General features: G+C 37.4%; 1 long non-coding RNA gene across 1 annotated transcript; it reads left to right on the top strand.

Annotated features, from left to right (window-relative positions):
* The first annotated feature begins 1,938 nt into the window (after positions 1-1,938).
* Positions 1,939-26,271, top strand: LOC107000470 (uncharacterized). The gene is made up of 2 exons (XR_001447595.3): positions 1,939-2,367; positions 21,752-26,271. It is a non-coding gene; the product is annotated as an uncharacterized LOC107000470 (long non-coding RNA).
* The last annotated feature ends 441 nt before the right edge of the window (positions 26,272-26,712 follow it).

Raw genomic sequence — 26,712 nt, 5'->3', positions numbered from 1 at the left:
ACATTTTATGTAATCTCATTTATCCACAATTTTATTATTTCACATATAGTCGACATAGTCAAATTTAAAAATGAATATTTTAAATTTTATGTTTTATCTTAACTGTATTTATACTTATAGCACATATTAATTCAGATTAGCTACATTTCTTTTTTTTTTTTTTTTTTTTTTTTTTTTTTTTGAGATGGAGTCTCGCTCTGTAGCCCAGGCTGGAGTGCAGTGGCCGGATCTCAGCTCACTGCAAGCTCCGCCTCCCGGGTTCACGCCATTCTCCGGCCTCAGCCTCCGGAGTAGCTGGGACTACAGGCGCCCGCCAACTCGCCCGGCTAGTTTTTTTTTTTTTTTTGTATTTCTTAGTAGAGACGGGGTTTCACCGTGTTAGCCAGGATGGTCTCGATCTCCTGACCTCGTGATCCGCCCATCTCGGCCTCCCAAAGTGCTGGGATTACAGGCTTGAGCCACCGCGCCCGGCCCCAGATTAGCTACATTTCAAGTGTTCAATGGCCACATGTAGCTAGTGGCTATCATACTGGACAGTAAAGATCTAGATAATATGCTAAATAAATCAAATTTTTTGTTTAGCAGTTTTAAACAGTATTTGCTAATTTCCTGCCAAAAAGATGAAGAATTCAACATCTTGTGCAACGCATTCTATCTTACAAATCTCATTAAATATGTATTTTTAGATCTCCCATCAGTCTTCTTTATTATTTTGAAAACTATACCTACTCTTCTTTTCTTACACTAGTATTAGACAATATCCTTTGAATTCCAGCTATGCAAGGTGTGGAAACTAATATTCCCTCACTTCTCTCAACCTCTCCCACATGCCTCCCAACTTTTGTCAAGCTATATCATTACTTTTAAATTGTTAAAGTTCATAACCTTTTTATTTTGTTCTATCACTTTAATAAGTTTAATTTTCTTGTCTTGTTTTAGGTCTTTAGAAATGTAAAACATGTGACAGTATTTGAAATATTATGAGTTTGGCAATTTCATTGTACAATCAAGCAGTGTGATTGAACCCTTTGGAAGTACAATCTCCCACTCTCAATCTGTGCTACTTAAAGAAGAAACATTCTGAATATTAAGGACAAATAAAGTCTCATTTCCTGTATTCTATCAATTTCTCAGAATTGTGCTTCAGTTTAGTTTGTTTCATATGAGGATCATGGCTCATTATTCAACGTTGTGGTTTTTCTTGAATTCTCTTCTTACCTTTCATTTACCTCGTTAACTAAGATATATACTGGCCATTTTATTTTTAGATCATCATGCTTTTTCATCATACCACTTAACATACGAAAGTGACTGTCTTCTTAAAGACTATCTCTGGTAGCTCACTAAGTTCCTTTCCTAATTTGAATTTATTGCCTTTATGTCTGCTGCTGAGCTATGATTCTGGGATTTAATTTCATTGCTCTATTGGCTAAATTTGCAGTTTCTTACATGCCAAGTATTTCTCTTTCAGCAAGCAAAATAATTTATTGAATTATATTCTCTAGTAACTTTAAAAAAAATACACAAAAGAAATAAACTTTCTGAAGCTTTGCATGTTTGAAAATGGCTTTATTTTCCCTTTACACTGGACTGGCACATTTTAATTTTCTAAGAAACATCAGGTATCTATAATAGCCTTTTATGCTATAAATGCACATTAGGGTGTCTATACCCTGTGGAAATTAAAATCAGTAATTACACAGTTATAGGATGAAATAAATTCTTGGACTTCTCCCCATTAGAGTCCCCACAGCGAATCAATATTCCACACTTTACCTTTAGCCACTGTTTTGTACCAGTTGGGAAATCAAAACTTTCATTAAACCAGCCTTCCTGGTAGATACTTAGAAGAATTACAACACTCTTCAGCATGTTTAGAAATGTCCTTATTCCTGCCCACATTTTACAAAGACATAATCACATGGTAGGTGCCTTTGGGACTTTTGAAATACATTCTGTGAACGAGAAGAAATGCCAACATGTTGGCAAAACTGATTATTTTCATTGTGGATCTCATGCTTGCTTTGGCCATTTTTACTATCTTTTATTTAATGGCTGTCATTGGTATTTTCATCTCGGTCATTTTCTGTATTTTCAAAGCGGAGATGGAAAAAAACTGTAACTTCAACCAGCCCTGATTCTGGGCGCTGGATTCTCGCAATGCTACTGAGGAGCCTTTGGCAGGCGGCGCAAAGAAAGTCAGCTCCAAGCTGCTTCCGGTCCATTTTCCAGCTGTAGGAGAAGGGTCTTCCCTGCCCAAGGAGAGTGGTCCCCTCTTCTGAAGAGCGAGGAGCTCCCTGCGGTGGAGGAGGCATGTGAGGACTTCCCAGAACCCTGCACCCACCTGACTGAGAGGTACTTTTTAAGGTGAGCATGTTAGACACCGAGCTTCATTTTCCTTCTTAATGCAAGTACGATACATTCTTGAGAGGAGAAAAACAAATTCTTTTAATCACTGCCTTCTAGATTTCAAAACTGGAGTTGTCATCCTCTATAAATACTACAAAAGTTTTTGTTTTTAGCTGAGAGTCTCGATTACCCAGCAAACCAAGGAATCCTACCTATGTTATTTTCTCTCCCAAGCACTGATTAGACAAAGGGAAAAAGAGGATGAAACTTCGGTTTTAATCTTCTCTAGCAGTTTGGCTAAAAGGTTTGGTGTAAGAGAAAGTTTGAGAAAATGGATGCTTTGATCATCCCTATTCTATTTCATAACTTTGGTTCAATGGAAGCAAATTAGACCAGTTTTGCCTTGGTTTTTGATAGAAAAAATGGCTACCATAGGTTCCCTGTGTTTGAGTTTTTGTGGTATAAATCCATATATTTTACAGTATTTGCATATATGTTTGTTTTCAGAAGGTTCTAGTAAGTTGATTTAATTTTAGCAGTTGTGATTACAACTTCTTAAAACCAAGTCCTTGTTTTCATATTTTATCTCCATTGACTTGTAGACTTCTGACTTCTTAACTTTTTAAAAGTATTTCTTCCAAACAAACTGAAAAATCATTTCAGTCTAAATGTCAAATAACACCTAAATGAATTCCTTTAAAAATATAGCAAAATCATACTCAGTGAAGGAAAAACAATAGGCTTAACCTCAGAGGCCATAAATGCATAAACTTTTAGAAAAAAAATAAAGTGCTTTAGTATAATAATGTTATCCATAGATCAGTAATGCTGCTTGTTGAAGAGTACAATAGCTCCTCCACAGAAGAAACTGATTAAATTTTGTTGAATGAGTACAGATTGTAGTAAGGGATTTTAAAATCATCTCCACTGCATCATTTCCAGGTTTATGCACAGAAGTAGAGGGGCTGACCTACCTGGTGGGATGGGGGATGCACAACCGAAGAATACCTTAAACAATTGCCCTGGCCAGGCTCAGTGGCTCACACCTGTAATCTCAGCACTTTGGGAGGCCAAGGCGGGCAGATCACGAAGTCAGGAGATCGAGACCATCATGGCTAACACGGTGAAACCCCATCTCTACCAAACATACAAAAAAATTAGCCGAGTGTGGTGGTGGGCGCCTATAGTCCCAGCTACTCAGGAGGCTGAGACAGGAGAATGGCATGAACCCGGGAGATCGCGCCACTACACTCCAACCTAGGCAACAGAGCAAGACTCCGTCTCAAAAAAAAAAAAAAAAAAAAAAATTACCCTTAACTGCTGATTACCTGCATAGAATTTACAATTATGGAAGCAGTACTTAATGAAATGGTTTTTCAGTTATAAGAAAACTTGATTACTATGCAAATATCTGGGAAGAGGCGCCCAGAGTATGTTTCTGTTTGTCTTTAAATCTTGCCATTATTTTACTCCATAACATATGTAGAGGGACTAGAGGGATGAGTAATAACTTAGGTAAATGTTGATTCAGAGGAGGCAGAAGAATAGGTCCTGCATGTGAGGCACTGGTGAAGTCAGGTATCACGGGGAAGAACTCAGGGGCAGGGGTAAGGAAGAGGAGTATGGAAAAGAGACATGATGTAAATGCAGGATGTGATGAAATTGAAGGGCACCGAGGTGAACATTCACCTTTGCCTTGTGTAAGCTTTTAGAAACTGAAGAAAACTCTACACTCTACTGTGCTAACATTCACTGGGGATGGGTCATGGTTGGACCCCAACAAAGATTTCTTGTGTGGTCTTGGCCATTTGCTCCAGAGTTCTCTTGTTTATCTCCTATGTGTTTCTAATGTAAGGGATTAGGGTTGATGGCAATGATTTGTTAAGAAAGGAAATCAAAAATGCTTTACGTTTTGAACATGTTCTGAAGCTGGTCCTCAACATCCACTACACTCCTGTCTTATACCTGGCTTCAGAGGACCTGCTGACCCTGCAAGGAGTTTAAGTTTGTGTAACCTGCCAGGTTCCTCCAGCTCCACTTGAGTTATTTTTGCATCCAAAGCTGTCTGTCCCTTAGTTTCTATGTGGGTTCCAGAAAGGTAAGTTTAGTACTACTAACTTATAAATTCGGTTAGGTGAAAATTCATTTCTGAGACTTATTACTCATCAGTGATTCCACCAGGCAACCTAGGAACCTTTTGGCTCTATTTTTTAGACTATGCCAGCCCACTCTTAAAATTCAAAAGGGTCTTGAGAGTCACTGAGTCCACTTCTCATCCAATATTATGCGGTATCTTCTATGAGACACTTGTCCAACCCACGGTCTGTGGGGCTGCGACCCAGGATGACTTTGAATGTGGGCCAACATAAATTCATAAACTTTCTTAAAACATTATGAAATTTTTTAAATAATTTTTGCTCATCAGCTAGCGTTAGTGTTAGTGTATTTTATGTGCTAATGTTAGTGTATTTTATGTGCTAGCATTAGTGTTAATGTATTTTATGTGTGGCCCAAGACAATTCTTATTTTTCCAATGTGGCCCAGGGAAGCCAAAAGATTGGAAACTCCTCCTCTATAATATCCCTGAAAGATAGTTGTCCACCTTCTGCTTAGCCATTCTGCATGAGCTGCAATTTTTTCCCTCACAAGGCAGTGTGTTGTTAAGAAGTTCTTTATAACATACAGTGGAAATCTGAGTCTCCACAACTTTCATTGCTTTGTCCTATTTTTACTCTGTTAAGCAATCCAGAAAACAGTTGACTAAGTACAATGACTTCACAGGAACCACAAACCCTAAGGAGAAAGATCAGCTTCTCCTTTTATAAATTTCCTGCTTTCTACACAAAGCGTTGAATAATGTTGCCTTTTTCAGTGCAAATACCCCATTTAAGATCATAATAGTAAGATAAATCAAGAAGTATTGTGTACATTATTAAAAAATTCTTGATGTGTCTTTTTTGACTTCTTGCACATATTTGCTAATCAGGAATTTTGAAATTCATCTCTTCAAAGCTTCCTCAAGTCTGGGAGTGTTGCCAATTTGCACGGAAGAACAACATTTTATGAGTGCATTCGTAACTATTAAAATGTAATTCTAATGCACTGACCCAATTTCACAGCACATCAAAAATTTAATTCAACCCAAAATGACTCTCACAGATGTCTGATAATTTTCCAGTGGATGTTATTTGTAAGGTCAGATAAATTTGAGCATTTTAGAAAATTGTCAATCTTGCCAATACAATTTTTTGTGAATACGGCAACAGGAAAACCTCCAGTAGCAAGCTATGCTAATCTTTACAGAATGAAGCCCCCTTCATCAAAGGTAGCTGAGAGTGGAGAAAATTAGGAAAGAGTGCAGCCATCACATTTCTGGTGGCAGTGGATTCAGCTAAAGAGGCCCTGGGGCTGGAGTAAGGAAGTCCCCATGTTCAGGATCCTCATGGCTTTATTAGTAGGTTTGGGAGAGTCAGAGTGCTAGAAGCCAAAGATTTTCTGCCTTTGTGGAAGGCTGAGGGTGAGCAAGCTTCTAGAAGACAAGGAGAAAGTCAGTTCCTGGAATGCATATCTATAGTCCCTTTTTTGTTTCTGCCTCTGGTGACATTTCTAGCAATATACAGTTGGCTCTCTCTATGTATGGATTCCACATTTGTTAATTCAACCAACCATGTATGAAAAAATATTCAAAAAAATTTTAAAAGAACAATACAAAAATAACACAAATTTTAAAAATATAGTATAACAACTACTTACATAGCATTTACACTGTATTAGCTATTATAAGTAATCTAGAGATTACTTAAAGTATACAGGAGGATGTGCATAGATTAAATGCAAATACTATGCCATTTTATATAAAGAACTAAAGTATCCTTAGATTTTGGCAACACTGGGGATCCTGGTGCCAATCCCCCATGAATACAGAGGGATAACAGTAAAAGCATTTGGATCTGGGAGTCCCTTTAGGATCTGGACCACACCACTTACTGGCCGTTTATTTGTATCAAGTGACTGCCTCCTTTGGCCTCTTTTTCTCCATCTGAAAAGAAGGACATATGAAACTAATGCCTTGGAAGTCCCCTTAAGGCCTAAACTACTATAAATGTTATCAAACAAAATGAGTTTAAAAGTCAGATGCTGGCCGGGCGCGGTGGCTCACACCTATAATCCCAGCACTTTGGGAGGCTGAGGTGGGCAGATCACAAGGTTAGGAATGCAGGACCATCCTGGTCAACATGGTGAAACCCCGTCTCTACTGAAAATACAAAAATTAGCTGGCCATGGTGATGTGCACCTGTAATCCCAGCTACTCAGGAGGCTGAGGTAGGAGAATTGCTTGGGAGGGGGAGGTTGCGGTGAGCCGAGATTGCACCACTGCACTCCAGCCTGGGCAACAGAGCAAGACTTCATCTTGGAGCGGGGGGAGGGGGGAAGAAAAGACACCTGGTCGGCCAAGAGGGCAATTTACACAGATGGTTTCTCAGCATCTGTCACTATACTTTGCTAATACCTGGGAAATGCATGAGTTGTGGGAAGCCTCAAGGGGCAGGGTAAGAGTTTTCAGGAGCACTTATAGGACTAACGGTAAATTCTTAGAATAAATTTTCTTGGGGGCCCGACATTTATCTTCATGTCCCCCTTGCACCACCTGCTCACAATTAAAGTGCAACATGATATGCACACCTACATCCCACAGGTATCCATTGTCCTGTGTGTTCAGACAGGCTATCTAAACATCTAAACCCAAGTATTTTTGTTCTATGTACAAGCAAGGTATCTGTTTTATATTCAGTATTAATCACTTGGATTATTTTGCCTCCCAAGATATCAATTTGTTCAACTATAAAATGAATATATGGTGTAAATACTATCAAAGAGTACCACCTGGGTTAATATTATTTTAAGGGTATATTGAGTAGCTATTCTTTGCTATTAACTCTACTAGGGGGTTTGGCAAAACAAAGACACATAACACATAGATATAGACTTCAAAAGAGTTCTCATTTTATTTCTATTTGAAAGCATCCATGAACTAAACATGAACTATAAACCTCAGGTAAAGTAATTAACTAAACAAAAAAAAGTAATGTTTTTTCAAAAGTTAAAGTTTCAATAAAGTCCCAGAGTTTGCCAACTTCGATTTTGTTTATTTTTAATATCCTGTGTTTTGAATGTGAAAAGCCAGACAATCTAATTGTTTTGCATTGTAAATAATCTTTTTTGACTTATCAGACAGAATTTGCTAAAAGTAAATGAATTATTTGTCACTCGTTTCTTGGGTATGACACCAAAAACACAGGGAAAAAGTGAATTTTTTTTCAAAATTAAAAACTTTTTATCAAAGGACACAAGTAACAGAGTAAAAAGGCAACCCACATTATAGGAGAAAAGATTTGCAAATCATGTGTCTAACAAGGGATTAATATCCAAAATGTATAAAGAACTCCTACAACTCAACAACAACAAAAATAAAAACTTGGTTAAAAAATGGGCAAAGGATTTCAATAGATATGTCTTCAAAGAAGATATACAAATGGCCAATATGACGTGAAAAGATGCTCAATAAAAACCACAGTGAGATATTACCTTATACCCATTAGAGTGATTACTATTTTTAAAGAGCAGCAGAAAATAAGTTTTGTTGAGAATGGGAGAAATTGGAACTCTTGTGTACATAAAATGGTGCAGCCACTTTATGTACAGCCACGGTGGAAAAGAGCATGCCAGTTCCACAAAAATTAAAAAGTAGTGTATGTGATTCAGCAGTTCCACTTCTGGGCGTATACCAAAAAGAATTGAAAGCATATTGGTGTACATATTGTACACCAAAGTTGATAGCAACATTACTCACAACACCAAAAGGCAGAAGAAATTAAAGTGTCCATTGATGAATGAATGTATGAACAAAATGTAGTGTATTCATTCAATGAAATATTATTCAGCATTAAAGAAGGAAATTCTTACACATGCCACAACATGGATAAATCTTGAAAACTGTTTTTTTTTTGAGATGGAGTCTCACTATGTCACCCAGGCTGGAGTGCAGTGGTGCGATGTTGGCTCATTGCAATCCTCGGCCTCCTGGTTTCAAGAGATTCTCCTGCCTCAGCCTCCTAAGTAGCTGGAACTACAGGTATGCACCACCACACCCAGCTAACTTTTATTTTATTTTATTTTATTTTTATTTTTAGTAGAGATGGGGACGGGGTTTCACCATGTTAGCCAGGATGGTCTTGATCTCCTGACCTTATGATCTGACAAACTCGGACTCTCAAAGTGCTGGGATTACAGGTGTGAGCCACCGTGCCCGGATGAAGACTTTATGTTACATAAAATAAGCCAGTCACAAAAAGACAAATACTTCCATATAATTTCAGTTATATGAGGTATACAGAGTTGTCAAATTCATAGAGACAGAAAGTAGAATAGTGGTTGCTAGAGATTGGGGAGGGGGGACGTGGGGCATTGTTGTTTGATGGGTACAGGATTTCAGTTTTGTCCGAAGAAAAAGAGTTCTGTGGATTGACAGTGGTGGTGGTTGCAAAACAATGTGAATGAACTTAATGTCCCTGAACCGTACACTTGAAAAATGGCTAAGACGGAAATTTTACATTCTGTATATTTGAACACAATAAAAAATAATAAAAAAGAAATTAGATCAATTATATTCTGGCTTTTATTATTATTATTATTATTTGAGACAGGGTCTCACATTGTTACCCAGCCTGGAGTGCAGTGGTGTGATCTCGGCTCACTGCAGTCTTGCCCTCCCAGGTTCAAGCTATCTTCCTGCCTCAGCCCCAGTAGCTGGCATTACAGGTGTGCACCACCATGCCCTGCTAATTTTTGTATTTTTTTATTTTGTAGAGACAAGGTTTCACCGTGTTGCCCAAGCTAATCTTGAACTCCTGAGCTCAAGTGATCTGCCTGCCTCAGCCTCCCAAAGGGCTGAGATTACAGGTGTGAGCCACTGCACCTGGCCCTGGCATTTTTTTTATAATTATAAAATGTCACATTTATTGCTGCAGTGCTGTTAAATACAGGACAAGTCTCCAAATTGACTTTAAAGAGGATCATTTCAAAATCCCAATAATCTAGCCAGCTGTGTCAACATCTATAAAATTATTTTTCTTTAAAAAAAATGACTTTTTTTCAAAACCAGTTACCTTGAAGCACTCAGAGCACAATTTCCACCCAATAATTGTGGTTTTGTCCACCTCCCCATATTTTTTCCATTTTTTGTGTTGGGTTAATCTCATTATATGTATATAATATATGTAGATATAAATATATCTACTTATAAAGATAGATATCTGTTATATCTGTCTGTATATAGATAATTATATTATGTTAAATTATCTATATAATTATATTATAGATATATAATTGTAGATAATAATATAGATAATATAATGATACCTATATACAGATATAACAGATATCTATCTATATAGGCATAACTCAATTATGTAATTGAATTGTATATATAATTTATTTTTTTGCCTAATTATAAAAACTAGGCTATGGGGAATGATGGTCTTCACAGGGGTATTTTGTATAGGTAAACTCTCCAGATTATTTGGCTTTTAAAAACTGGATAGGACATATATGCCCAGTCTCAACAATGGCTGCATAATAAAATCACCAGCAAGGTATTTAAAAATAATAGTTTTTTGGTTCTAGGGTAAAGCCTTGACATGGAGATTTTAAAAACATCACCAAGTGATTGTAATTTGTGGCTACAATTGAAAACTACTGCCCTATGTTCTCAGTCATTGAATTATATTAGTCTGATCATTTGGTTTGTTCTTGGCACTGATAACCATGAAGTATCTTATCTTTGTTTGTTTTGTGTTGCTCTGACAGAATACTTGAGACTGAGTAATTCATAAAAAATTATTTTGCTCATGGTTCTGGAGGCTGAGAAGTCCAAGAGCATGGTGCCAGCATCTTGTGAGGGCCTTCATGCTACATCATTCCTCGGCAGAAGCAGAAGGACAAAAGAACATGAAAGCAAGAGAGAGATGTGGCCAAACTTGCTTTTATAACTAATTTATTCCCACAATAATGACATTAATCCATTTATAACAACAGAGCCCTCATGAACAAATCACCTCTTGTTAGGCCCCACCTCCAAACACTGTTACCATGGGGGATTAAGTTTCCAACACATGAATCTTGAGAGACACACTCAAGCCATAGTATATTTACATTGATTAGCTAGCTTTTCGTAATGAAGAATTCAATGTTAGTAAGCCACACCATGAAATCCTACAAATAAGTATGGTATGTTCTTAGATAAATTAAAAACAATTCATAACAATTCAGTAGCACATTTATCAGATTTGCTTTCAGTCTTGAACAAGGCGAGTCAACAATTCACTTCATGCTTAATGGCAGTTAATTCTTAAGAAGATTGTTCAAATGTAAAAACACAACAATGACCTGAAAGCCTAACCTGAAGGTTCTTATCAAGAGATACCAAAGTAAAGACAAAATAAAACAATTGCAGAATATTTACTATGTGATTGTTCTTAAGGGAGACTCCTGAACTAGGTGACAACCATATTCTCAGAGATTCAGGTTCATTATTTCTGTTGGGTATTAAGCCATCATGCTGTAAATTTCCAAGCATGACTTCTTCCCAAAGCCCATTTATTCTTCACATTGCCTCATGCATGCTCAAAATCCTAGCATCAAACTAACGGCATGGTTTATTTCTTCTCTGGGAGCTATAGACGTAGACTCCATTTGAAGTCTTGGCCCTATGCCCTACACATTGTTGCCAGAATAATCTTGGCAAAATTTGTGCTCAAAGACTTGTAATAATTCTCACTCACCTAAAATAGAGTAATTGTGAATAACTTTATCTGGTATTCTTAGTTTTCTAGACACTATCTTTCCAGCCTTATTACCAATGATTTCACTATGCATTGCTGAGATTCAGCTGACCTAAACTAAATGTGGCTAGTCTGGGCTCCAAGCTGCAGGTTGGGCCCAATGCCTGGTCCACAGGTCCCCCTTCCTTCTTGAACTGGCAGCTACATGAGGCATGATCTTCTCTTTGTGATGGATGGCTGGAGCACAAGAAGGACATAGGGACACATGTTGACTTTTACAGTGCAGACTTGGAGTTGGCACATTGTCACTTTGGGTTATGTTCCATGGGTCGAAGAAAGTCACATGACTGGGCTCAACATCAGTGGGGCAAAGAAGTGCATGCTGTCTACAGAAGTCATGGAGGGAGGTGGTGAATATATATCTGCTGAACAACAATATAATATACCCATAAAATGTAACAGAATAAAATTTTTCATAATCAATAATACTACCAATATTATTAAATAGTTCTTATTTTATGTAAAATAAAATGCAGGCTTAACATTGCCTGAGTGAAGTTTGATATAGGATTTGAAGTCCATATTCTTAAATGTTTGAGTTTTTTTAATGACTTCCATTGAACAGAAATCAGGTCCACTTACTGGAAAGAAGAAACTGAGTTCTTTCTATGCCATTTTTCAAGGCTGGAAATTGTTCCACGATACGTTCTTTGAGTTTCTTTCTCTTCCTCCATCAACCCTCATAATGGCTAAGCTCTCCCAGAAGTGCACACAGATGAGGCCAAATGCAGTACTGTCTTGGTAGAGAGAACAGGGGCTTTGGTGCAAGGAAAATGAGTCAACCACAGACTGGCTCTGAACTTAGGCCAAGTCATGTAAACTCACAAGTCTATATAGTTATTTAGTAAAACTTGCCTGAACTGACTAATGGGTTGCTGTGTTCATTACGTGAGATACTATCAGAAAACAAAATTGGAAATATTAATTATAAAATAGATATCCTTATGTATACAACCAAAGTCACATGTCACTTAAAGAGGGGGATACATTTCTGAGAAATGTATTGTTCAGTGATTTTATCATTGTGTGAAAACATCATAGAGTGTACTACACAAACCTAGATGGTGTAGCCTACTACATGCCTAGGCTATACGGTATGGTCTATTGCTCTTGGACTGTAAACCGGTACAGCAAGTTACTACACTCAACACTGCAGGCAATTGTAACACAGAGGTATCAAACATAAATAAACCTAGAAAAGGTACAGTAAAAATATGGTATAAAAGATAAGAAATGGTATATACCAGTAAAGAGCACTTACCATGAATGCTGCTTGCAGGACTGGAAGTTGCTCTGGCTGACTCAGCGAGGGAGTGGTGAGTGAATGTGAAGGCCTGGAACCTTACTGTACACTGTAGACGTCATATACACTGTACACTTAGGCTACACTAAATTCATTTAAAATATTTTTCTTTCTTCCATAATAGCCTTAGCTTGTTATAACTTAAACATTTTTAATTTTTAAAACTTTTCAACTCTTTAAAAATAATACTTTGCTCAAAATACAAACACAGCATACAACCGTACAAAAATATTTTCTTTGTATCCATATTTTTGGAAAAAAATTCTATTTTCATTTTTATGTTGTTGAAAACTAAGACATAAACAATACATTTACCTAGGCCTACACAGGGTCGGGATCATCAAGATCACTGTTTTCTGCCTGCACACTGGAAGATATTCAGGGGCAATAGCACGTATGGAGCTGTCATTTTCTATGGTAACTATGCCTACCTACTTCTGGATACTTCCTGAAGGACTTGCCTGAAGGTGTTTTACAATTAACTTTTTGTTTAATAAGTAGAAGAAGTGTGCCTTAAGGCAACAAAAAAAACTGTAGTATAGTAAATACATAAATCAGTGACATATTTATTATTATTATACATTATTATGTACTGCATACAATTGTATGTGCTATGCTTTCATGTAACTGACAGCACAGTAGCTTTGTTTACACCAGCATCACCACAAACAACGTTAAGTAATGCATTGTGCTGTGATGTTGTGTTGGTTACGATTTCACTAGACAATAGGAATTTTTAAGCTTCATTTTGATCTTATGGGACCACTGTCATATATGTGGTTGTTGACTAAAACATTGTTAGGTAGTTTTGAAATTACATAACTGCAATTTGTCTAGACTACAGTCTCTATAGATTCTAGTTTTTTTCTACTGGGTTTACTTACTTAATGTACTTTGCCTTTAGCTAGTAGTCAGTTGCCATTAAGAATAAAGCAAAAATTTTCATTTATAAATGGCTAATGGCATTCCTATATTAATTCTCATCCTTAGAGACCATTGACTGAAATAGATTATAATAAATATGATCAATTAGCTAATCATTTAATGAATCATTTGGTACACAATAATTGTTTCAAATTTTCCATTGCATAATACCACCTAATAGATATTGACCACAAAGGAAATATCCCATTGAATCAAGTAATTTTTTCCTCATTTTTAATATATGTGATAATTATCTCCATAAATATCTTGAGACTTACTAAAATTCAGTCAAGTAGTCCTGTTAAACTACTTAAGGATTGCTAAAATTCTCCATTTCACTTTATGTGTGAATGGTTTGCTGAAAAGAAAAGAAATAAATGATTGAGACATATATCCTGGATTTATTTTTCATTTTGAATTTTGATCTTTAGGGATTTTATTTAATAACAAATTAATAATAATAACAAATAATAATAAGTGATTTCATGTCATTGGTAGTTTTGACAAGTTCAAAAGAGCCAAGTGCATTTTTATTTTAAAACAAGACTTAGGCCGGGAGCAATGGCTCATGCCTGTAATCCCAGCACTTTGGGAGGCCAAGGCAGGCAGATCACTTGAGGTCAGGAGTTCAAGACCAGCCTGGCCAACATGGTGAAATCCCATCTCCACTATAAATGCAAACATTAGCTGGGTGTGGTGGCACCATGCCTGTAGTCCCAGCTACTTGGGAAGCTGAGGCAGGAGAATCACTTGAACCCAGGAGGTGGTGGTTGCAGTGAGCTGAGATCACACCATTGCGCTCCAGCCTGGGTGACAGAGCGAGATTCTGTCTTAAAACACACACACACACACACACACACACACACACACACACACACACACAAACAAGACTATGTTTCTGAAGTAAGCCTGCCAAATTTAGGCAATGTATTTGGAAAGACTTTTTATTCCTAGGTGTTATGTTTCTTAGAGCTAGATTCATTTAACTGGAGAGAACTTACAGTATGCTCGAGAAAAATAATATAAACATAACTGCTGTGGAATCATGGAACTGTGTTTATATATCACAGATCTCAGAGATATAAATTAATCATTCAGTGAAAAATACAATCCCTGAAAATAGACATGACTATAATAAAATCAATGAGCAGTTATGTATAAAATCCAACTTTCCTAAATATATGTTTTATAAACACTAATATAAAATACAAATGTGAATAAATATAAATTTTCTCCAACAATTTTGTCTTTAGTTTGAAAAGCATAGTCTTTTGCAAAGTTCATAAATTGGTATGTACACATTTTCAGTTATCCTAGGGTGGAGATCATCTTGAAACTTCAAAGTGAACATACTGACATAGGTCACAGAACAACACATTAATAAGAGCCCCCAAATGAATTGCCACACAGCAGACTTCATTCTATCTTTTTAAAGTGATGAAACAGTCTTCCTTTTAATGAAAAATGCTCCAGGCCCTGACAAGGCCTGGCCTGCATGAGTCAGGGTGAGGGTAGCATGAAGACAAAAGGATTCTAATTCCAAGTAGCAGTATATGGAGCGCCCATTGACAAAGCATTTCAATTCCTCAAGTATCTGTGGTCTTGACAATGTGACACTACAACAAACTCCTCCCTGCAGAGGGTGGTGGCATATGTTTCTCCATTTTTGAATCTGGGCTGGCCTCTGGACTTGGTGAGGCCAATAGAGATTTAAACCTGCATCTCAAGAGACCCAGCTTGAGATTGGCCTGGGTCTCAAGGGACCTGGCACTTCTGCTCCCTTTCTGTTGGAGTCCTGCCAGCATCTTGGGAACAAGTTTCAGAAGATTGCTAGAGGATGGGAGCACATGAAGAGCAGATCGCAACCATCCCAGGGGAGGCCAGCCTGGACCAGCTATAGCCACCTGTCTCCCAAACATGGAGAGAGGCTCCCGAGTTTAGCAGAGCTGCATACTTGACCCACAGTGAACCACAGATGCATGAGGGAGTCCAGGTGAGATCACAAGAACATCCAGCTGACCCATAAGCTTATAAGCAGTAATATCTACTTATCATTCTCATCTACTGCTTTTGAGTTGTGCCAACTCATGCTGGGGGTGCAGTGTTTTTTAGAATATCTCAGTGCTTTCTAAGAAACTTTTAATTTTTCCCCCCACAGAAACCGCTGTTTTCATGCTAGATTTAATCAAACTTACAGTGGTTTTGTAGTTGTGAGATAATTCATTGACTTAAGCACATTTATAGAAACTCTGTAAAATGTGTTTGAATTAAGTAAGCAAATGAATTTCTTGTCTCGTTGTCCTATACCTTAGACTAGCTAACTAGTAAATTTGTACATAGTAAAAAGTAAATAGTGAAAGAAGGTATAAGTAAGAAGCAGTAAAAACAAAGTAGCAAAATGCTTTGTTCAAATAGTACTGCCAGTACCAAAAGCTGGAGTCCAAATGAGGAAAAAATAAAAACAAAACTAAAATGAATATTAGTTTGCAGATTCAAAAGCTAGTTCAATTGAATATATAGTATCGAAAGCAGAAAAGATGTCAGGATGACAGAACTAAGTCTAAATATAACTTTGCTCTCAAACATGTCAAGATATACATTAAAATGAATAAAAAATTTTCACAAATTAAATTAAAAAGTAGCTCAGGAGGCTGAGGCAGGAGAATGGTGTGAACCTAGGAGGTGGAGCTTGCAGTGAGCCAAGATCACGCCACTGCACTCCAGTCTGGGCGACAGAGTGAGACTCCATCTCAAAAAAAAAAAAGGAGCAAACACATATCCTATAAAACATGGATAATATAGGGAAATTCTAAAAGGGTAAAAACTTTCAAAGCTTAAACAAATCCAGACCAGGAAAATATTAATACAAATTTGAAAGTATGATACTAATGTCAGAGAAGTTTGAATTCAAGGAAGAGTCTAAAAGAGTTTAAACACATAAAGATGAAACATTTAGAACACGCATTTACCTAAATAATAAGATAACAATAAATAACGTAGCAAAAACAATGACAAAACCATAAATTTCAAGAAATGCTAGGAAAAAAATATAGATAAGAAAAAATTTGAAATTCTGCACAAAATAATTGAAGGTAAGATAATGAAAATATATTAAATTCTATAGTCTTATAGAATATACTTCACTTTAATCACTTATATTTATAAAGCAATTGGCTGTATATTAGGGGAAAAGCAGAAATAGTTCTTGATGCGCATACACAACCACACACAAAACATAAAAGATAACGTAAAAGATAATAATGAAAATCAGGGAGAAAAACTACAACCACCCTGAAATTTGTAATTTTCTTCCTATAAATGTCTAAGATCAAAGAAATAATCAAAATTATAATTGCAAAGTATTTAGAAATTATTATAATTAAAACAATAAATATTAGAAATTAAAAGCAGAGAAAAATACCTACCCTTGCATATCTATATAACTAGCAGGAAAGAATAAAAACAAAAGAATTTAGCTACTCAAGACCAAAAGTTAGAAAATAATAACAAAATAAACCTAAGAAAAGGAAGAAAATAATAAAGATAAAAGCAAAATTAATTAATTAGGAAACAAAGTGGGTAAATAGATTGAAAATAAGTAACTAAGAGTGAAGTTGTCTATAAGTAACTTGCTAATGAACCTGGTCACCAAAAGGAAAAAACACAATATTAAAATTTGAAAATGAAGAATAACCAAAAACAGAGAGGAACATAAAACTACCCAAAGAAAGTATGGTGCACACTACAAATAAATTGGAAATTTTTCCTGATATTGAGGATTGTATTGAAAAACAGAATTCCCAGGATTGACTCCAGTCGCAGAATGTAGCACATATTTACACATTCGCTTCCTAGAAGCAATCACAAGAAATTGATACCAATTACTTCTTTGGGAAAGAAACTTGCAGGGGAAGGAGAGAAGTTCCTTTTTCGTTTCATTCCTTTCTGAACTATCTGTATGTCCATATATGATTTTTTTAAAAATATGGGCTTATTGGGAAATTAGATTATATATTTATTTGTAGTAAGACAAATGGAGAAAAACAAAGAATAGTGGCTCACACCTGTAATTCCAGCACTTTGAGAGGCCAACACGGGTGGATCACAAGGTCAGGAGATAGAGACCATCCTGGCTAACACAGTGAAACTCTGTCTCTACTAAAAACACACAAAAAAATATTAGCCCGGTGTGGTGGCGGGTGCCTGTAGTCCCAGCTACTTGGGAGGCTGAGGCAGGAAAATTGCTTGATTCGAGGACGCGGAGGTTGCCATGAGCTGAGATCGTGCCACTGCACTCCAGCCTGGGCAACAGAGTGAGACTCTGTCTCAAAAAAATAATAAATAAATAAATAAAAATAAAGAATAAAAGGTACAATCATGAGTAGAACACAAAGGCTGATGATCAAACAGTCCAGCCAGAGTGATGATGGGTGGAGGCTGGAAGAAACAGACCCAGAGACTTTGTGCTGGGCAACATCTGTTTCTACACCTGCCTGGCTACCCCATGGACTGTCACTCAGAGTTCCAAAGTATACCATGTTGGTATATGTATTTGTTTTTCAATATTTACTTAGATTTATTTTGGGAAAATATCCAGTATATCCAGCTATTTAACAAAATTGAGGATTAAAACTATTTGATTTGGTGCTATTTTTGGACATGCATATTACACCAACAGAATAGCTGCTGATGCAAACCTGTTTGTTCCCTCTAGACAAGGAGATTAGAAAGGGTAGGTAGGTTCCTCCTTAAGAAAGAAGCAAGTAAGTTGAAATACAATTTGTTTTGTTTCTTGTATTTGAAAGTGCAGTTTAAACAAGCCAAATAGATACCATATGGCCTTCAGTAATTTGACATTGAAGAACAATGTATGATTTATATTCTATTTCCAGCTACTGCACAGTGAGTGTGCTGTGATACCATGTTTTTAAATTCCTCTCTGCCTTTGCCCTTGTTGTCTCTTAGAGGCATTACGTTTATTTATTCACTTATTCATTTCTTCTCTTTTTTTAACCAGTGAACTCGAAAACAGATTGAAACTAAAAATAAATAAATAAATAAGTTCAAATTAAAATTTCTCCATTTTAGTGACCTCATTGAAGCTGTGCCATTATCCAGGGTAACTACGCAAGGTTTGTCTCTCCCCCAAGAAGATTAAGGGGACACACAGGGGGAGGGAGTTTAGGAGTGGAGGTTTACTAGCTAAAAGAAAGAGAAAGGAGAATAGCTCTCTCTCTCTTGTGAGACAGAGGGGCTCCTGAAAGGGAAAAACCAGCCTGTGGCATACTGCACCAGATTTTATAGGCAGGCTTGAAGAGGCAGTGTCTGATTTACTAGGGCCCACAGATTGGTTGGACCAGGTGTGACATTTACACAGTGCACAAGGAAGGCTGGCCAGCCCACCCTAATCTTATTATGCAAATCAGCTTTTCATTTGGCTGGGGCCATCTTGTCTGCTCCTTACTGTACGCATAGCTGGCAAAAGAAGGGAACATGGAGTCACCATTTTGAACATGCCTAGTCCCAGGTAGACTTTTCTTCTTGGCACAACTACTGGCATTCACTTGTGCAAGTTTCCAGCTTGCTTGTCTATGTCTGCAGCTCGATTTTACAGGCTGCTCTTTGTTAGAAAAGAAAATGATTTGGGGGCTAGTTTTCATTAAAAGGAAAACTTTACCAAGGATTTCCATACCCTCACTATCTGCCTAAATAATTTTTTCTTAACTCCTATATCATCACCACCTCTATGAGTTAATATTGTTTTGTTGACACTCCTAAGTATAGCATTATTTTGTATTGTGATAGTATATATAGCCCTGACTCCCCTACTAAACCCCAAGCTTCACAAGGTCAGGGCCATGTTTCATTGTTTTAGAAATCTGTAGCACCTAGCATGTTCTAGATTATTTTTAAATGTTAAGAGAATTGCATTAAAAATTAAATACTTAAATATTTTTAGATCAAAGCATCAAGGTTAATATCTTTGTAAGGGTTCTATTATGAGTGGTAATTAGATTTTCCCATTAAGTTTGAAGAACGTCAGTTTCACAATGCAGACTACTAACCACTATACGATCACAGCTGAAGGAAGCCAGTTTCAAATAGCACGGTCATCCCTCATTTTATCTACAACATGGATATATATGACCACATTTGGGTTCCCAATAAGTAGTGAGAGACACAGAAGCATTTAATATTGCCAAAAGAAAGAATCGTACCATCGCCATGCTGATCTGTTTGTCTGTCATGATAACTAGTGCGGCTGTCTTTGATAACCAGTAGGAATAAGGAATTCCCTACAAGTACATAGTACTTAAACTAATATTTGAATAACCTACTTCAACATGAATTTTCAGTCCTCTTGGATGGCTTACAAGATGGTCCCCTCCTCCCCAAAATTGCATCATGTATTTGTTCATTTATCTTTTCAATCAATAGTCATTTATCAGGTGCATGTCAATTTAGGAGACACTAAGCTAGAGACACTTACACAGCATAGACGAGTGTTTTAAAACGTGAAAATACTTTATACATTCATCGCTTCCTCACTGCACTGCTTTGACCCCACATAAGAAAGGTGCAACAGTTTCTCTTGGGTTTTGCTCATAGCTTCCCCAACAGATAAGAACGTTTTATTTCATTTAATTTCATTTTAAATTTATTACTTCATGAAAGTGAGATAAAATTTGCCTCATTATCATAAGAAATATGGAAATGAATACTGGACATTTTCTAAGCACATGCATAGTACAGTGGACTCACAGCTTCCACTCTGTGTTTCTCAGTGATGGAGGAGTTAGTGAGGTCTGTCCATCAGTGCCTGCCATGGGGAGGGTGAGAGGCAGGGTTCAGGCCTCACATTTATAGCAGGCCTCATCCTATTCCAGATGTAATCTCCACATGCAGCCACAGCGAGAAGTTGCAGGGTTAAAAGATAATACCACTTGAATCCTTGAAAATAAACACTAAAAATATATCCAAATGTTTGACCGAGTTTGGTCATTTTTTCATTCTATTTTCTTCATTTTGGTCACTTCCTAATTTTGTTTAAGGCTCTCACTAAATTATTTGCATCTTGATCCTGGCTCAGTATTCTTAGTTTCTCATTTTCAAGTGCCTTGTTTCCTAAAACCTTAAATGTCAAAGATCCCTGGAGGGACAGGTGGGGCTCAGGGGAGAAAGACAATATATAGAACTCTCAAATATGTCTTTCAAAAGAGTGTCATAAAAAACTTTTAAGACAGTATTTATTTACTTACAATTTATGCACCTCAAATCAAAGAAAACACAGTAGGGTGTCTCTTCCCTCAATGTGATTGTCCCCCTCCCCTTCCAAATGGCATTAATTTAAAATGAAAAAATAGGATAGAATTCTGTGTTCTTCCTTCTTCCCAACTTGGTACCATAATTCGCACGCTCCTCCTGCCCACCAAATTCATACCTTTTATCAGTCTTACAGGCGTAATTACAAGGAGAAAATTTCATTTAATTGTATTCATTTTATTTTAGAAAGGAGACTGAAACTTTGGAGGATATAAAAATATTTACAAAGCTATGAAGTATGTGCTTAAGTAAACTAATTTCACCAGTTCTCTTTATATTTTTAAAAATTTGAAAATAGTGAAAAAATATAAAAATAAAAATGTGCTATATTCTCACATTAAAAAAAAAAATCCTATGAAAGGGAGAACTTAAAAATCTGTTCTCTAATACTCTGCCCTTGAGGTCACCACTGTTCAGAGCTTGATATTTGTTCTTCCCATGTTCTTCTTAGACTTATTGTGAAATGTGTATGGGCTTATCTTGTAAAAATAATATTGAGCACAGGGCTCATCCTTCCTTGTCTGGTACCTGGGGAGATTTGGGCAGGTGGAGAGACTGGTGTATGAGAAGGACCTGATAAGGAAGTGATTGGGCTCTGAATTGGTTGGTTTGCGTTTGAAAGGTTTGCTAGCAGGAGAGTTGTTGACTTACTATCTCTAGAAATCAGTGAATCCTGTGAGGCAGGAGCAAGGCCCTGGATGTCAAGCCTTCAGAATACAGAAAATCAAAAGACACAAGGTTAGTATACCCTCATACCTGCTTTTTTAATTTAAAGAAACCCAGAGAATTTGCTTAAGTGTTTCAAGCTAACATTTTATTCGTGTGGCATAAATAATATATGAACAGACTTTTATGAGTAATATAACATCTGCAGCTCTTAGAAAATAAAACATAGTTAATTAGAGAAGGCATGAATTATGTAATCATTACTTTTATGTTTTGTTCTTTCTAGGTCATTCAAACTGTCATCCACACATGAATAACAATGAAATTCTCATAAAGAAGCAGAAATACCCAGGAGGCATGAAGAGTCATCATGCTTCAAAAGTGCATGTATTAGGACTTCATGACCTCAGGAAAAATAGACCCCATAACTCTTAAAAGCTCAACCTTGGAAAGGAGAAACATGCTGTTTGATGACATAGCACTGAAACTTGTTGAAATATCCTTGGAGCTTGAGATGTTGAGAGCCATCAAAATGTTCTTAACAATTAAATTGAAAAATGTTTCTTCAAAATGTCTTAGCCAACCAAATACAAACATTTTTGTCATTGTGGAAAAAAAAAAAACAACTCGCCAATTGCCTTTGCTAGTCTCAGCACAGACCAAGAGGAGCATCCTTCATGTTTTTCGAGCCAACCGAAAAACAGTGTGCAGTCTATGCTTCTGACCAGATGGGCTTCTCTTGTCACCATAACATTATGTATTAGGACTTCATGTATTATGTATTATGTCAACACTTTATTCATTATGCTGATCATACTCTGTATTTCACTTGCTCTGGTTATTTGTAAAGCTTTTCCTATTTCATCATTAGATTATCCTTAAATTTTAGCAACTGCATTTTAGTCACTCTGTATTCTTAATAGTGCCTGCCCAAGTGACATATTAATAAGCATTTTTTTCTGAATCAATAACCACCCCCCAAAAAAATCTGTAGCCATAGTTGTAAATACTGTACATTCCAAAGAGAAGTGAAAATGAATGAAGGACCAATTTTGAGGAAGAATTAGAGTTCTCAAAATTTTAACAAGTATAATCAGGAAGTTTTTTAAAATTTAACAAATTCAACAAGTATGTCAACAAGTATTCAACAAGTTAGAGTTATAAACATTTGTTCAAAATTTTACACATGGTTAATACCTTCAGAGCAGTGAGTCAGCAGCGACTCTCATTTTTAAAACTTTACATTTTAAGGGTGGAGACCATTAAGGATGGAGACCATGTTGATGTCAGAACAATTGGTCCAGGGGTGTGTGAGGAGCCACTAGGAAGGGAGAAACAGGGAAATGTGGACCCAAGCAGCATAGTGTTCCCCAGAAAGTTGGGTTGGACACAAGTGTGTACATGCAGGAAAAAGTAAAACCACGAAGATGTGTTAATCTGAACAATGCTGTGAGCAAACGAGACACAGTTCTCCAGGGGACACTCTGAGAAACTACACAGAATACACTTCAAAATTGTCCACCAGAAGGACAAATGAGAGGAAGGATGATCCATTGGCTCTCTTCTACCATTGGTCATGTTGGCCCAGAAGGTGTTCACAATCTTGGACTTCAAAGGTTGCACCTGCTTCAGAATGGCTGAGTAGTTTGCAGAAGGCATCTTAACAGATGGTAACAGAGAAGCAAGAGATAAGTGCTGCAACTGATGCAAGGTGCTGGCGGTGACACTATCACAAAGCTGGTTGCTGTAAAAATGTGGCCAAGAGGATGTGAGCTACAACACAAGAGTGGTTCAACATCAACTCTCAGAAGCACATGAGTCTCATGCAAATCTATTGTTCTTGAAATAATGAGCAAAGGACCATATTCATCCCTTTTGGGCAATAGTCAGAGAAAGGGGCACCCATAGAGAGAAAAGATCTGGTAATACTAGCTAGGGAGTGGAAGAAGCCAGTTGATATAGTTTGGCTGTGTTCCCACGCAGATTCTCATTTTGAATTGTAATCTGAATTGTAATTCCCATGTGTTGGAGCTGGGAACTGGTGGGAGGCAATTTATTCATGGGGGTGGTTACCCTCATGCTGTTCTTATGATAGTGAGTTCTCACGAGATCTGATGGTTTTATAACAGGCTTTTCCCCATTTTGCATGGCACTTCTCCTTGCTGCTGGCATGTGAAGAAGGACATGTTTGCTTCCCCTTCTGTCATGATCGTAAGTTTCCTGAGGCCTACCCAGCCATGCTGAACTGTGAGCCAACTAAACCTCTTTACTTTATAAATTACTCAGTCTCGGGTATGTCCTCATAGCAGAGTGAGAACAGACTGATGTACCAGGGTACAGAAGAAGCCTAAGACCAAACTGCACCTCTCTGTGCTTTAAACACAGACCAACACCTGGATGAGTGTTTTTCTTTTTCTTCTGTGCACATTTTTTGTATTTGGCTGCTTTTTAACTTGCCAGCTCTGACAGAACAATGCCATCTCTGAGACACATAAATTAAGTTGCTTTTTATCTACACATAAATTAAGTTGCTTTATTGCTTTAGCTTCTCTGAGTTTTGTACATTTTAGGGAGAGCTCTCAGCGTTTCCTGCTTACAGTCTTACTTTAGGCTCCTCCAAAAGCCAATCCTGAGAAAAGGATGTAGATACATGTATTTTATTTTATTTTTTAAGAGACAGGAGTCTTGCTATGTTGCACAGGCTGGACTAGAACTCCTGGGTTCAAGTGATCCTCTCACCTCAACCTCCTGTGTAGCTGGGACTACAGATGCTTGTCACAATGCCCCAGGTAGTTTGAGAGGTGATCCCAGGAAGTGCAACAAGGGAGTGAGGAGTGAAGTAGAAAAGGGAAGACAGCCAATGAAAGGTGTGCACAAGGGAGCAGGTTACTGCTATCTCAAGCTTTCTGGGAGTGTGGCCCAAAGAGGGATAGGGAAGCTGGACTGTTTTTGCACCAGTTCCAGTTTCTCACTGGTTGAAAATTGCTGCTGGGGAAATTAAACCCATTACACTTCTAGGCTGCCCTGCATACAGGCAGAGCAAACTCCTCTAGTGCCAAGAAAGCCCCACAGGCAGAGAGGCATGGATGGTTGAGGTAGAAAGACACGGATGTGTCGCGCAACTGCAATGAATCCACACATTTGGCTGAGGGGCATAGATTGGGGCATCAGTTGCTTCTATGATACACTCTGAGATTATTTTGTGAAGGACAAAAATCCTTAAGCACGGAGAAAAACAATAGCAACAGCCTTCTTCTGGCATCTAGAAGGAAAGAAGATAAGTTAATTAGTAAAAGGTTAGAGGCAGTTAAAATGAACTCTGAAACTGAGACTATTTGTTAAACTTTGCAGACCAAATCTTTAAACTGGAATTGGATCCCTTTAATGAAAATCCCCTTTGCTGTTGCTGAAGAACAAATGAGGAAAGAAAAGAAATCAACATGTTTATTGCTTTCACCTATAAACCAAGAACCTCACTGAACTAGGTTAAATAACAACAGTTTGGCTCTGTTTCTGTGAAGACCACATGGGGACTGATGGGTATTTTTAAATTTTCTCTTACTAGTCATTGTTCTGATTCATTACTAAGACGGAGCCACTCAAAGATGAGTGCTTTCTGATAGAAAAGTTGGGTGACAAAATATGAAAATGGGTCTTAAACGCAGTGGATTTCACCAGGGTTGGAAGCATGGCAGAGCAGAGAGAAACTAGAAAGGAAATACTCTCAGTGGTATCATAGATTTTTAAAATTCACCCCAATTCTTCATTTCCTCTTAATTAAGTTATAAATGCATACCTCTGTCTAGTGTACTGAGTGAACTGCCCCACCGTTGATTCTAGATTTGGCCATCTAACTTACTTTGGAAAAGAAGTTGTTAGCAGCCATAGCATAACCTGTATGTTGGCTTATCTTCTTGGCAATCGTGATCATCCATGAAACGAACATGTCCCATGGGCTGCTATGTCTTCTCCTTTAGCCTAGGCCCTGGAAAGAAACGTGGAGCGAACTTGAACCCATCATAGCCAAGAGCTTCAGTCTTGGAACATTAAGTACAGAAATAGAGCTGCCCAATCAAGCGTATTCTAAATGAGTCAATAGCAGTCAACTCGAGAACCTAAGCATGAGAGCAGATGCTTACTATTTTAACCACCAAATTTGTGGGTGAATCTATAACGTAGCATTATAGCAGCAATAGTTGACTGATATAAGTGGCAGATTATTTTTCTTTTCTTGCCTGTAGTTAGGGTGATAATTATAATAGGGGAATAAAGACTCTTGCTAAGACCAAGGGTTTACTGAGGAAACTAAAAAACATGAAATGATTAGGAAAGAGCCAATGGGAAGGGCTCCCTGGAGGGAATCTGTAGAGGATTCTGGGTCAAGTGACTGCTGTCCCAGTGACAAAATTCTGCCTCCTCACCAGTGATTGTGGATGATCTGAGTAGATGAAGACAATGGGGCTCTCCAAAATAATGTTCATCTGTATTCATTATTTTTTGTTTTTGATAAACATTACAGAATGTTTGGAAATAGTTAACACTCAGGTTTTGAAAAGGTGAGCTTTCCTGAGTATACAGGGGAGGTTCTCAAACGAAAAGATATTTTAATACCTTTTAAAATATTTAAACAAATCAGAGCTCCTTTATGCCAATACATCTCTGAAGAAAAGCTTATTCCAAATAGTTGTGCTATGAAGATAATGTGTACATAATATTATACTGACCTTTTGGACACAGAGGGATATACCTCGAATCTTTTCAAGTACAATAGAAAACTATTTAAATAATAAAGATTCAAGAGAGTCATACGAGTGTTTTGAATGTTTGCTTATTGAATTTCAATATACTTCAAATTAGAAAATCAACATTATTATTATTATTATTATTTTGAGACAGAGTCTCACTCTGTCTCCCAGGCTGGAGTGCAGTGGCATGATCTCGGCTCACTGTAACCTCCGCCACCCGGGTTCAAGCAATTTTTGTGCCTCAGCCTCCCAACGAGCTGGAACTACAGGTGCCTGCCACCATGCCTGGCTAACTTTTTTGTATTTTTAGTAGAGATGGGGTTTTGCCATGTTAGCCAGGCTGGTCTCAAACTCCTGACCTTAGGTGATCCGCTGGCCTTGGCCCCTCAAAGTGCTGGGATTACAGGCATGAGCCACCATGCCCAGCTTAGAAAATCAACATTATTGAAGAACTTGAGATGAAAATCAAAGATCTAGTCTTTGCATCCCCATATTCCCTAAT

This window comes from Macaca mulatta, chromosome 10, assembly GCF_049350105.2.
Source record: "Macaca mulatta isolate MMU2019108-1 chromosome 10, T2T-MMU8v2.0, whole genome shotgun sequence".
Classification (NCBI taxonomy): Eukaryota; Metazoa; Chordata; class Mammalia; order Primates; family Cercopithecidae; genus Macaca; species Macaca mulatta.
The sequence above is the reverse complement of the archived record's forward strand: the minus strand, read 5'-3'. Positions and strand labels throughout refer to the sequence as shown.